General features: G+C 42.0%; 1 long non-coding RNA gene across 2 annotated transcripts in view; it reads left to right on the top strand.

Moving 5' to 3' along the window:
* The window catches only part of LOC141279754 (uncharacterized), a 70,434-nt gene extending 55,621 nt beyond the window's left edge, over window positions 1-14,813 (top strand). Inside the window, exons 5-7 of one of the 2 annotated variants that reach the window (XR_012334538.1) lie at window positions 13-203; window positions 11,505-11,634; window positions 11,898-14,813. This is a non-coding gene — a long non-coding RNA (uncharacterized lncRNA). Of the gene's footprint in view, window positions 1-12; window positions 204-11,504 lie in introns of both variants that reach the window. The other variant, XR_012334537.1, reaches the window with a different exon arrangement.

Genomic DNA, 14,813 nt, shown 5'->3' with positions numbered 1-14,813 from the left:
CATTCCTGACAGGTCCTTGGAGAACACACAGGCTTTCCAATGGAGTCAGACACTCCCAGCTTCCTGGAAGAAGCCACTGAGGCCACACTTGATTACAACTCAATTTACACAGAGAGCTTTTTCAGTGAAGATTATACAGATATCACTGGTGTTTATCATGACTGGAGTACCAGACCAGCCCAACACCTCCTTGGGAAGTGACAGTAAGTCCCAAATAAAGAATTATTTATCTCATATATCGAGAAGTCCAGAGGTAGGTTGTTCAGGCCTAATATAGCAAATTCACAGTGCCCTTAGGAACCCAGATCTCTTGCACTTTTCTGCTCTTCCATCCTTAGCATTTGACTTTCATTCTCTTGACTACAAATACTACTACCTTCAGGCATCACATCTATATTCAAAGAAGGAAGCCAGAAGGGCAAAATCCATATGTCAGCTGAGTCTTTCCTTCTCTATCACTGAAATAATAATTTTGCGGAAGCCCCATCCAATAGACTGCTGACCAAATCCCATTGGCTAGGAATGGGTCACCTGGTCTGCCCTAACCTGTATGGGAGACTGGGAGACGACATATTTTAACTGGCACATTGCCCCAAGACAAAATTGCAGTTTTGTGAGTGAGGAAGAAGACAAGAGTAAACATTGGATAAACAATTGTTAACTCATGCCATTGAGCCCACCTAAGCACATTGGGAATGGGGCGGTGGAGCAGGCGTCTTGGCCTCAAGCTTCCCAAGGCTTATCGCAGGGAGCAGACAGGGCCACTGGCTTTGTCCTCAACGTCACAAAGGGCCTCAGATTTTGTCCTTTGACCTTATATATATGTTCAATCATTGCATTTTGTGTATATGTTAAATTATAAACTTATTAAAAATAAATATTTGAGGGGACTTCCCTGGCGGTCCAGTAGTTAAGACTCTGCCTTCCACTGCAGGGGGCGCAGGTTCGATCCCTGGTTGGGGAACTAAGATCCCGCACGCCATGCAGTGCAGCCAAAATTTTTTTTTTTAAATCTTTTTTTAAAAATAAAAAGACTAAGTAAATAAATATTTGAGATATATAGTATCTTTTTTTCCCCACAATTCTCTTTTGACTTTTCTTCACTAAAAAATTTTCCCAGGAGTTTAAAATATATCCTAGCTGTCGCTCATTTTCTGGCTCTGTTGCAATGACTTAACTAGTAATCATGGGCAGTGGATGGACATATGGGCCCTCACATACAACAAAAGCTCTCTGTGATCCAGGGAAGTCTGCAGGCTAGGTGGGAGCAAAGCAAAGCAAGAGATGTGTGATGCTGTAATTTTGATTCTACCCATGTGTGGTAGAAGGTGGATATCTTAGGGCCATAGGCCTTTGGATGGTCTTGACCCTACCCAAGGGGCTTCCATAGACACTTCCCAAGGCAGTGCAAAATTAAACTCCTGCCTCAGTACAGCCAAGGTCTGTTCTCTTAGGCAGGACAATAGACAAGAATTCTGAGTCAAGACCATGACATCCAGGGTACCCGCTTTCCCCGAACTGCTCCCTGTTCTCCCTGTTTCTCAGCTCTCTCCTGTAAGGAATTTCAGTCTGTCTGCAGACAGGGCAGATGCTCTAAGGGAAAAGTTGCTGTATTAGGTTCAGTTGAAGCAAACTGTGCGTTCCACTTTAGCCAGTTTCTACTTACTCCAAATTCAGACACCAAAGCACCCCTAGCCTTTGGGTTCCCGTGTACTACTCCAGCTGCATCAGCTGTTTTCCTCCAGTTGTTGGAGAAAACACCAATAATGTTAAGAATGATGCTTTAGATGCTTCTGCTCAAAGTGTGGACCACACACCCACATCATCTGGGAGCTTGTTGGAAATGCAGAATTTCCATCCTTACCTCTGATATTCTGAATAAGAATCTTCATTTTAACAAGATCGCTGGTGATTCAAATGCATACTGAAGTTTGGAAGGTCAGCCTTAAATGTTAGCTCCTTAAATCATGAATCATAAATCTAGCTCTCTTTGCTCATTCATTCAGCCATCTAACGATTATAATTTGACTGCTGCAGCAGAAATGCCTGACCCAACGTCCTTTTCCTTGCCTTCTTTTTTTTTTTTTTAATGTTTATTTATTTGCCTGCATCGGGTCTTAGTTGTGGCATGTGGGATCTTCATTGCGGCATGCAGAATCTTTAGTTGTGGCATGCAGGCTCTTAGTTGCGGCATGTGGGATCTAGTTCCCTGACCAGGGATCTAACCTAGGCCCCCTGCATTGGGAGTGCAGAGTCTGAGCCACTGGACCACCAGGGAAGTTCCCTCCTTGCCTTCTTTTTATTTATTTATTTTATTTGTAAATTTATTTATTTATTTTTGGCTGCATTGGGTCTTCGTTGCTGTGCGCGGGCTTTCTCTAGCTGCGGCGAGCGGGGGCTACTCTTTGTTGCGGTGCGCAGGCTTCAGTAGCTGTGGCTCAAAGGCTCTAGAGCGCAGGCTCAGTAGTTGTGACGCACGGGCTTAGTTGCTCCACGGCATGTGGGATCTTCCCGGACCAGGGCTGGAACCTGTGACTCCTGCATTGGCAGGCAGATTCTTAACCACTGCGCCACCAGGGAAGCCCCTCCTTGCCTTCTTGATAATAGACTTCAATTTTATTTGGGCAAGCAATATGCCTGCCTAAATGACCACATTTCCCAAGTACCCTTGCAGCTAGATGAGGCTGTGAGCTTCTCACCAATGACATATAGGTGGAAGTGTTTATGGGACTAATGGAAACTCTCTGAAAACCAAGTGGTATAGCCTTCTTTCTTCTTTCCTCCTAATTGCTGCCTGTGATATGGACATCACGGCTGGCCTTTAGAAGTCATCTTGGGACATGAGGTGACCTTGGGAATAGAAGTCACAGGCTGAGAATGGCAGAATAGAAAGAGGAAAGCTTATGTCCCAGAAGACACAGTGAAATTACTGTATCAGTCTGGATATGCCGATATAGTGTCATATATTATATCATATGTTGTGTATGTCCAGACTTCTTTTATGGGAAACTTCTATCTTGTTTAAGCCACTGTAATTTTGGGTTTTCTGTCATATGTAGTTGTTATTTAGGTAAGTGTCTAGAACTTATTGGCAAAAAAGAGAGCAAATATTCAGCCCCTTAGCAGTTAAATCTCTCTTTGTACATTAATGAGATTGAGATTCTGGTTTATACATCGGTCTCTCTGAACTCTGGTAATGTGAATCTGTCCCTGAGAAATGACCTGGTGACTAAGTGTTGGGGGAAGGGCAATAAGGGTGTCAGCCGGGAGGACCACCAGGTGGCCAGCTGGTCCCTTTCCAGGCAGCACCCCTCTCTCTTGCCTTTCATTTTCTTCTAATGTTAGTACATACTATTAGCAAGAAGAAGGAGAAATAAAAAGCCTAATAATTTCAAACAGAATAATCCATTGTTCAATCTCTAATCAACTTATTTGTAAACTGTTTTCTGAGTTATGAAGAGTTAATTTGTCTTTATAAACACATCAATATTCTAGACAGAACATCTCTTTTGAAGACTATTGTTCTATTCTTATTATTAAGCATGGAGAATTTCACTGTAATTCTGACATCTTAAATTATTTTCCAAACTACAGTTACTAATGGTAATATTTGTTGTATGCTTTCTACCTTACAAAGCCCCTTCACATACTTAGTTTTATTTAATCCTCTACAGCCCTGTGAGTAGGTATTCAACCCATCAACTTATAGATAAGGGAACTAAGATTCAGAGAGGTTAAGTAATGTGCCCAAAGTCACACAGCCAGAAAGTAGTAGTAATTTCACCAGGCTCCTGGCCACAGTGCCACACGGCTCTAATCTTTTGCAGGGCCTCACTTAATGAGGCCAGAGAGGATATACTGGGGAAGTGGCACATAGTGTCCTCTTCCATCACATCATATAGCCTTTGCATATTTACGTGTGCAACTGTCTTTTTTATGTTTTTATATTTTTATTTTTTATTATTGCTATTTTTAAAAACATCTTTATTGGAGCATAATTGCTTTACAATGGTGTGTTAGTTTCTGCTTTATAACAAAGTGAATCAGCTATACATATACATATATCCCATATCTTCTCCCTCTTGCATCTCCCTCCCACCCTCCCTATCCCACCCCTCTAGGTGGTCACAAAGCACCGAGCTGATTTCCCTGTGGTATGCGGCTGCTTCCCACTAGCTATCTATTTTACATTTGGTAGTGTATATAAGTCCATGCCACTCGCTCACTTCGTCCCAGTTTACCCTTCCGCCTCCCCATGTCCTCAAGTCTATTCTCTACGTCTGTGTCTTTATTCCTGTCCTGCCCCTAGGTTCTTCATAACCTTTTTTTTTCAGATTCCATATATCTGTGTTAGCAAACAGTATTTGTTTTTCTCTTTCTGACTTACTTCACTCTGTATGACAGACTCTAGGTCCATACACCTCACTACAAATAACTCAATTTCGTTTCTTTTTATTGCTGAGTAATATTCCATTGTATATATGTGCCACATCTTCTTTATCCATTCATCTGTCAATGGACTCTTAGTGCAACTGTCTTTTTACAGCTGCAGGTTACACACAGGCTGCAAGCTGGTTTAAATTCTTCGTTTCTTTCTGAGGTAGAAAGGACATGAGGTTATCCACTATTACGTACCCCCATCCCTCAGGTAAAGTCTCCAAAGCCCAAAGAAGTGAAACAATGTAATCCAAGATCTCAGTTAGTTAGATACAAGTCCTAGACTAAACCCCCAAACCCCTTACCTCTGGCAGAGTGAACGCTCCTCCTAAAACATCCTTGGTTTGTGTATCAAGATGCAACACTGGATGCTAGTTAGATCTGGCCCAGACTTCCACTGATTAACACCAAAATGAATCACTGGCTGCTCTAGGACCCGCATATTAGTACAGGAATGAGTCCACCTAGAAGCCAGAGCTTGCACAGCAGCTACTGTCTTAAATCAGCACGTGATTACCTTTTTTTTTTTGCGGTACGCGGGCCTATCACTGTTGTGGCCTCTCCCGTTGCGGAGCACAGGCTCCGGACACGCAGGCTCAGCAGCTATGGCTCATGGGCCCAGCCACTCCGCGGCATGTGGGATCTTCCCGGACCGGGGCACGAACCCACGTCCCCTGCATCGGCAGGCGGACTCTCAACCACTGCGCCACCAGGGAAGCCCACGTGATTACCTTTGAACTACCCTGAAATGATATTTGAAAAAAGCCTGAAATCAATCACTACATAGCTTTAGACTAAGTATTACTCTACAGGGCTGTAGACACAAAACCAGTTTTATATGTAAGCCCCAAGCAGCCAGCTTTTTTTGCAATGCAGGAGCTGTTTCTTCCACTGAGCACCAGATGAAGTAGCTGATTTGCAGTTAGGCTTCATGTTGTATGAAAAAACCCGTACCTTTACTAGAAGCACATTCAGTGTAGCCAGCCAGCGCCCTACGAGAGGCAGGTGAGCAGTGATGTGCCAGTTAGCTGGCTCTCTGAAATAAAGCATCCTGATTTGTAGCATTTGTGACATCTATGGGGTGAATACTCCCACCATAGCCAATTTCAAGCTGCCAACATGATGTCACTGAACACAGAGTTGGGAAGAGATGTGCACATTTGCTCCAGTACCCGACTGAGAGCCGAGGACTGACTTGCCTGACTCAGAGATCAGTGGATTCTATCTCCCACTTTCCTCTCATTTCAGAATTCCAGAGCATATGTCCTGAATATCAGACATAATTAGCTGCATGATTGAATATTTTTGTTCTTTTCTGTGTTTTGTTTTTTTGGTCAAATGCATTTAATGGAGTCAATGCAAATGAATTGTACCTCTGATGTCTGTCTCACCTTTAGTTGAGAAACAGGTAAATTCTTTCATGCTCAGATAAAGTGGATCACTTAGATGATACTGTGGTCACTTGGGAACCAAAGGTCCCTGTGATGGCCGGGCTGAATTTACAAAACACCGAAGAATGTGTTCTTCCATCTCTACCTCAGTCTCAGCAATACCCCCAGATTCCTATCTGCCTTGGTCTCTCCAGGCAAACAGAATGAGGAGCCAGCTTCATGCTGGCAGCAACTTTGATAGCCCCTACGTCCACGGATGTGTGGATGTTGAAACTTTATTTTCCATCACTTTTTGTTATGTTGGTGGATATTATTTATGCAAGGTAATAAAAAGAAAGTACATTAGCTGTATCCCACTAAAAAAATTAGAATTAGTATAAAAGCATTAAAATTTTTTTTGGCAAGAATCATATTCTTGACCTTTTTATTAAGGTCAATGTACATATATTAAAGTGTATGATGCACATTAATCTTAAATGTACAGCTTAAGGAATTTTTACCTAGGTATACACACACGACTAACACCCAGATCAAGACCTAGAACATTTCCAGCATCCCAGAAGTCTTCCTTATGCTCCTTCCCAGTCAATATGTGCCCTGCTCACACACACCCCCACACCGCCCCGGCCACCTGTCCCAGGTATTTTTTTATTATTATTATTATTTTTTTTTTGTCTGTGCTGCACGTCTTATGGGATCTTAGGCCCCGGTCCAGGGATTGAAACCGGGCCCTTGGCAGTGAGAGTGCCAAGTCCTAACCACTGGACCGCCAGGGAATTCCCTGCCCCAGGTATTTTAATGTTTGTTGTTGTTTTTCTAAAGATAATTCTTAATCACAGGCTCATAAAATGGTAGAATTCATCCAAAATGCTTATTGTACTGACGAGGCAATGGAAACTTAGAGGCCAAGTGACCCTCCCAAAGTTGTCAATTTGTTGTCTGGGCTGCTTCTAGGAGCCAGAACCCAATTCTAGTCCAGCGGTTCTTAATGTGTGTCCCCCAGACCAGAAGCAACGGCATTATGTGGGAACTGACTATAAATGCAAATTCTTACGTAGCCCCACCCCCACCTCCTGAATCAGAAACTCTGGGGTGGGGCTCAGCACTCTGTGTCTGGACAGGCTCTCCAGCTGATTCTCATGCTCACTCAAGGTTGAGAACATCCCACTCACTTCACTCATGTGCCTGCCTCACCCCTACAGGTGTTTGATCTGTGAGGATTGAAAGAGACAGTGTATGAAGAATCCCTAACATGGAAGGAAGAATATCTAGCTTGGTGCTTGGCATGCAGTTGATTCCAAAAATGTTAGTTTCCTTTCACTCTGTTTATTCATCTTGATCCCAGAAAAGGACGTTGGCATCTATTTCCAACTTTACCCTTATGCTCAGTTGTTCAATGTGTACATATAATCGAGAAGGGATATAATTGAGATGGCCAACAAAATGGGTCACATCTAACAAGGTGAGGAGACCAAAATATGAAAGCAAATCAGGGGAGAAGAAAGAGACTGAAACTCTTCAGTCTAAGAAAATAAAGGCCGAGAGGAGACACAATCAAACCCATAAAATCTTGGACTTCTCTGGTGGCACAGTGGTTAAGAATCTGCCTGCCAATGCAGGGGACATGGGTTCGAGCCCTGGTCCGGGAAGATCCCACATGCCGCGGAGTAACTAAGCCCAGGAGCCACAACTGCTGAGCCTGTGCACTAGACCCCTGCGAGCCACAACTACTGAGCCTATGTGCCACAACTACTGAAACCTGCGCGCCTAGAGCCCGTGCTCCGCAACAAGAGAAGCCACCGCAATGAGAAGCCCACGCACCGCAATGAAGAGTAGCCCCCGCTCGCCACAGCTAGAGAAAGCCCGTGCGCAGCAACGAAGACCCAACGCAGCCAAAAAATAAATAAATAAATAAGTTAAAAAAGAAAAACAACTATAAAATCTTAGACAGAAGGTGTGAAAAGTGAGAATTTTGTTCAGGATATATTCCTTCCTTCTCTGCCCCACCTGCATGGGAAAACAGTACCTCCACATCCCATGGATGCTGGGCTTGGCCATGTGGTTTGTTTTGGCCAATGGAATGTGGGCAGAGCCGACACGCTGTCAATTCTGTGTGTGTGTTTGTGAGCTCTGCACCCGGGCCTCTGGAAGATTCTGACCTCCACCAGGAGAAGAACGTGACCCGGGTAGCCACTAGCCCTCATCCTGGACCACAGAAGGAGCCCTGTGAAGCAGACCCACAGTCTGAAACCAATTCCAGCTGACCTGCAGACCCACAGCCATAAATACATGCTTAGTGTGGTATGCTGCTGAGTTGCGGGGTGCCCTTTTATGCAGCATTATTGCAGCGAAAGCTGATCACCCGGTATATCTGGTGACAAACTTTTATAATTTCCTAAATGCAAGGACCAGGCATCTAGACAGTGTTTTGTGTGAAACTTCAAAAGAGAAACCATTTCTATCTGGTCCCTCTTCTTTAAAGCCTCCACTCTCATTCTCGATGTCCCCTCCCTCCATTGCCCCCGATTGTTTGGTTTCAGTCATACACTGTGGGTAGATTTTCCCCATCTCCTTATTTCCTCAAAATGAGCTGTCCTTTGGGCCATTCCTCAGAGTTTTACTTCCTATCCAATGATGATATTAATTAAAGCTAATAATAAATAGTGCTTTCTACGAGGTAGGGAATGTTTTAAGTGCTTGACAAAGTTTAACTCATTTAATTTTCACAGCCGTCTATGTGGTAAGTACTATTTATTAATTTCCATTCTGCAGATGAAGAACTATGGCAACAGAAATTAAGTAATGGCTCCAAATAGCACAGGGTTAGTAAGTGGATGAGTGAGGATTCAAGCCGGGTAATTTGACCCTCCACTCCAAGCTCTTTGCCGTTGTCCTTTCCTTTTTAGTGGTGGGTTAAATGAATCAGCTAATCTACATTAACATTAATTAGGTATCCAGTATTGGTTTATTATTTCCTCAGATACCATAATGTCAGGGACTTCCCTGGTGGTCCAGTGGTCAAGACTCCATGCTGGCAGTGCAGGCGGCGCGGGTTCAATCCCTGGTTGGGGAACCGCGTGCTGTGGGGCCGAATAAACCCCCCAAAACCATAAGGCCATAACTCATTACGTGTGCAAAGGGCGCCCTGAAGAAATGAATCTAATGATGGAATTTCGCCCTGTGACATGCCACTAAGTAGATAATTTGAAGGAGATTTTTTTCCCATGTCCCTCGGATCATACTCTAATTTCAAGAGGGCCAAAGAATTAGCAAACTCAGACTTTGAAAGAAGAAATTTTGGCAAAAAAAAGGAAGTGACTCTTGTCTTTGGACAGTGCGTTCTCCACATGCAAATCACATGACTGTCAATGCACACCTGAGTGTCGCGGAGGGGGGCCCTCCTACCAGGTGCCTCCCCAGGATTTCAGACTCTGCCTCCTCATGCTTGTCTGGATCCTGGCAGCTTCGGTTCTATCGTTCCTGCATCGTGTCCGGATACAAAACTCCATCTCCTTGGTGGTTCCTGCAAGAATATCAATGAGACTAAGCATACGATTGTTTTCTATTTTTACTGAAAACATGTTAAGACACAGAGGAGGGGATCACATCGCAGATCACACAGTCTCTGCCATCTCGCGAGGCCCCATCCAGCACCTCAGGTCACCTCCCTCTTTCCAAAACCACGACACCCTCTGTACACAGAGCCTTGGGTGTGCAGTCCCCAAGCTTTGGCTGCTTCTCTCAAGAGGATCAGGCCCACCAAGCCATCTGTTTCTCTAGCTTTCAGCTACCCTTTCCCCTAAAATTCTGATAAATCCAAATTTCTCTATCTTGTTACTGTAAGAAGTACTAAGGAAAGTGGTGGGCTATGATACCATTCCCCAACAAGAAAATCTACTTGAAATGAATAAAATAGTTCAGCAAAATTGGTGGATAAAGGATCAATATACAAACAGCAATAGCATGCTGATATACCAGAAACCAACAATTACATAACCTTAATTTATTATTATTCCATTAATAAATAACAAATGAATCAATGCCATTTAGCCTATTTACCAGAACTATAGGGTACCTAGTGATAAGTCTAACAGAAGATATCTAATAGAACAATTTAACTCTTCCTTTGAGGGAGAGTGGATTAAATAAACTGGATTATTCATACAGCAGAATTCTGTATAGCAACTAAAATGAAAGATCCAAGACCCTCCTATATATCTACATGGCTCAATCTTGAAAATATAATATTGAGTGAAAAAAGCAATTTGTAAAATGTACACATAGTATAAAATTCCTGTAGGGACTTACCTGGTGGCACAGTTGTTAAGAATCCGCATGCCAATGCAGGCGACATGGGTCCAATCCCTGGTCCGGGAAGATCCCACATGCCGCAGAGCAACTAAGCCCGTGTGCCACAACTACTGAGCCTGAGCTCTAGAGCCCTCGAGCCACAACTACTGAAGCCCGCATGGCTGGATCCCGTGCTCCACAACAAGAGAAGCCACCGCAATGAGAAGCAGACGCACCGACCGCAGCGAAGTGTAGCCCACCCACCCCAGCTCGCCGCAACCAGAGAAAGCCCGCGCGCAGCAATGAAGACCCAATGCAGCCAAAACTAAATAAAATAAATAAATTTATTAAAATAAAATAAAATTTATGTAAAAATTTAAAACCTACAATTGAATATACAAATATACATCTGCATGAGAATAAAATTCACCTATTTTTTTTTTAAAGATTTTGTTTTTGATGTGGACTTTTTTTGTCTTTATTGAATTTGTTACAATATTGCTTTTGTTTTTTGTTTTGGTTTTTTGGCCATGAGGCATGTGGGATCTTAACTCCCAGACCAGGGATCAAACCCGCACTCTGCTTTGGAAGGAGAAGTCTCAACCACTGGACTGCCAGGGAAGTCCCAAAATTCACCTATTTTCAGGATGAGCCTACCTCTAAGAAAGAAAGGACTGGAAAAGTGGACTTCCTTTAAAAAATTCTAAGAGGATTGTATACCTCAAATTTATACAGTGTTATATGTCAAATATATTGAATAAAAATAATTTCTAAGAGGGAAAGACGTTCTATGGTGATATGTTACTTTTATATAATGTGCATATTATTAATGCATATTAATATAACAATAGATATATATTACTTTTTGGTGTTTATACGTTTGAAATATTTTATAATTAGAAATTGAAATGGAAATTTTATATGGGTTCAAAAAAGGATTTCAATGAGATAACGCTGAAAAACCTTTCATCTTCTTTAATTAATTTATTTTGCTCTAATCATGTATATTTCTAAATGTCCAAGACAAAAAAAGGAAAACGAAAATTTGGTCCTTAGCAGGAAGCTAGAGAGGCTAACCAAATGTTGTAAAATAAGAGATCAAACTCCCTGATTGAAATTTTACCATTATGGAAAGATCAGATCAGATGTGCAATAACTTGCCCTTATTTTGAGAGGTTTTTAGGTAATCCTGAAACAGGGCAAGTCACTTAACAATCCTGCACCTCAGTTTTCAGATCTAGTGGCTGAACTAAGAAGTCCCATCCAGGTCTAACATTTTATGAGATCCTAGAACCCTACGCTCTTCGTGTGAGGTTTGAACTCAGATCAGCTTGCCTGGAAGGGCCTGCTCCTGGCAAAAGTTAAAAGCAGTCTCTTTTCTGTCAGCTGGAGAGAATCAAACAGGGAAGGCTCAGAATACAGAGGACAATGTGGAGAGGAAATCAACACCTAGACTTGGCAGATCAATTAAGAACTGGCAGTGAGGGGAAGGATGCTGAGGATGTCAGTCCTGCAGGTAAGACAATGACTGCCCTGCCCTCTTTGACAACAGCTATGTTTAGGAAACAAGCAATATTTACTTTGTTCTTAAGTGTGGGGCTATTTTGAATTCTACTTTAACATGTATACATTCATCTCATTAACTATAGTAAAAATTGGATGGTAATTTAAATATATGCTATAAATTCAATAGTTGCAGTATGTTTGAAATAATTACTATAATGGTATAATGGTTATGGTTTTTGTTTGTTTTTTTGGCCGTGCTGTGCAACATGCCAGATCTTAGTTCCCTGACCAGGGATCGAACCTGCGCCCCCTGCACTTGGAAGCTTGGAGTCTTAACCACTGGATGGTCAGGGAAGTCCCCAATAATGGTTACGTTTTTAAAGAAAAAGAGTCCTTGGTTTTTAAAAATATGTATTGAAATATTTATGGGTGAAATAATACTATGTCTTGGATTTGATTTAACCTAATTCAGAGATGGAAGAAGAGGGTGAGAATCAAACTAAAATAAGACTGGCCATGTGCTGGTAACTACTGAAGCTGAGTGATGGGCTCATTATACCTCCTCTCTACTGTGATATATGTTTGACATTTTCCATACTATAAAAGGTAAAAATACTGTCGGTAAAATAAAATGCTTCACAAGCTAGCTTCTCTCCTCAGTTATCTCAGTTACTTGTAGAAATTCTACCCACTCTGACTTTAGGTGCTATCACTTGCCTGGCGCATTTTCCCAATCTGTTCCCACAACATTTGCTTGCCATGCAATGACAAACTTTTAAATCAACGTTGAAGTGGATGTCATAATGATCGAATTCTAAGAAATTTTCAAAGATTGGAATTTTCAGCTTTTCCACGGAGGAAAACTACTATAGTCTCAAAACTACCATAAGTCTCCCATACTGGATGGACCAGTAAAGCATTTCTTATAGAAAAACTGAACTCAGATTTGTTAAGTACTTACAATATGTCAGGTATTATTTGAGTTCACTATTTTTTATTTAACAAAGATTGATTTAATTAGAAATACATATTATTATCTCCATCTTAGAGATGAGAAAGCTTGACCTTGCCCAGGTCATACTGCTAACATGTTTGGAGCCAGGATCTCAGTCTGCAGATGGATAAATCCAAAGCCTGAGTTCTTTCTGCCGCATATCCTTGCTTTGTGGTCCAGCAGTATAGATACCCACTTGGAAGCTTGTTAGAGATGCACTCTCAGGCTCCATGCCAGTTCTACTAAATCAGAATCTGCATTTTAACAAGGTTCTAAGGAATTCATGTGCACATTCAAACCATTTCAACGTTGAGAAACCCTGCTCTACAAAACACCTAATAAACTTATTTCAAATAAGAATAACAGTAAATATTTCTGCTGAGTCCTCACTATATGTCAGATTCCATTTGTTTACCTCACAACTCTATTAGAGGTGAGGAAACAGGCTTTACAGTTTAAACAACTCCAGGGTCACATAATAAGTGGCAGAGTCTAGATTTGAACTCAAATTGGTCTGATTCTGGAGCCCGGGCTGTACCCATGACCCCATGCACCTCACTGCAGACACTGAATCCAAACACTTTATTTCATCTAAATGATGCAAATCAGCTATCTTTTTCTTTCTTTCTTTTCTTTTCTTTTTTTTTTTTGGCTGCATTGGGTCTTCATTGCTGTGCGGGCTTTCCCTAGTTGTGACGAGGGGGGGGCTACTCTTTGTTTCGGTGTGTGGGCTTCTCATTGTGGTGGCTTCTCTCTTGTTGCAGAGCACGGGCTCTAGGCATGCGGGCTTCAGTAGTTGCAGCATGCGGGCTCAGTAGTTGCAGCACATGGGCCCTAGAGCTATATAGGGCTTCAGTAGTTGCTGAGTATGGGCTCAGTAGCTCCACAGCATGTGGAATCTTCCTGGACCAGGGATCAAACCCGTGTCCCCTGCATTAGCAGGCAGATTCTTAACCACTGTGCCACCAGGGAAGTCCCTGCAAATCAGCTGTTTTATCTCTTTATTTATCATTAACATTGTTTAATCCAATACTTAGGTTTGATGGTGTGGACAGAGTCTAAAATGTCAGACTCAATATAATATTGCTGCTATTTAAAAGTAAAATTTTAGGGCTTCCCTGGTGGCGCAGTGGTTAAGAGTCCGCCTGCCGATGCAGGGGACACGGGTTTGTGCCCCGGTCCGGGAAGATCCCACATGCCGCGGAGCGGCTGGGCCTGTGAGCCATGGCCGCTGGGCCTGCGCGTCCGGAGCCTGTGCTCTGCAACGGGAGAGGCCACAACAGCGAGAGGCCCGCGTACTGCAAAAAAATAAAATTAAATTAAAAAATAAAAGCAAAATTTTAAACCATGAGGCCACATGACAATATACTCCTTAGGCTAGAGCCAGTGTATTAAAAAATATATATGTACTAGGGTGAAAATTCTATTAGGTTACCTGTCATCATTTACCAATGAACTGAAATAAAAGATGAGGTTGATTCTTCAACACAATCCTGAGATTTTCTGGGGAAGAATCAGATAGGACATTCTCTTTCCCGATTTCACCTTTACAGTACCTGGCAACTCTAACTTTCTGTTTCCTTATAGTAAAAAGTTGAAGATCATTAGAATCTCCTTAAACACCTTCGAATAAACAACTCTTTAATCTTACATGATGTAAAATAACTGATTCATTTTGCTTATAAGAAACTTCCCACTGGGCAATTCATTCATCCTCTTTCCCACGTGGGGAAAATGTTATGTTTTTGTTGGTGCAGAATATAATAGGTTATATTCTAGGCTTACTTTTAGTAAAAGCAATAAGAGACCATAATTAGCTCTAGACTAAAGTAGACTAAATTGTTATGAACATGAAATCACCTGCAGCTCCAAAAGACAGTGCATTTCTAAAAATGCCATGGAATTTCATATTTTTTGCCTCATGTAGAGCCCCCAGAGCAGAAAAACTTAATGACCTTGATGATCTAGTGTTGGCAGATCTCAATCTATAAAGTCAGTTATTAGATATCTTCTCCTTTAGGAAGTAAAGAGGCTGGCAGAGTGTAATTCTGGAAATCTAAGAAGTAAGCGGCATTAAAATCACTATTCTTTTGAAAAGGTAATGGACTTGAACTTCAGAGTATCTGATTACAAGGAAATGAGATCCTCCAAAAACATATGTAAGAAGTATCCAGCTAAGAATATATTAATCAGTG

This window comes from Tursiops truncatus, chromosome 10 (assembly GCF_011762595.2).
Source record: "Tursiops truncatus isolate mTurTru1 chromosome 10, mTurTru1.mat.Y, whole genome shotgun sequence".
Lineage (NCBI taxonomy): Eukaryota > Metazoa > Chordata > Mammalia > Artiodactyla > Delphinidae > Tursiops > Tursiops truncatus.
Note: the sequence above shows the minus strand (reverse complement) of the source record. Positions and strands in the feature narration are given on the sequence as shown.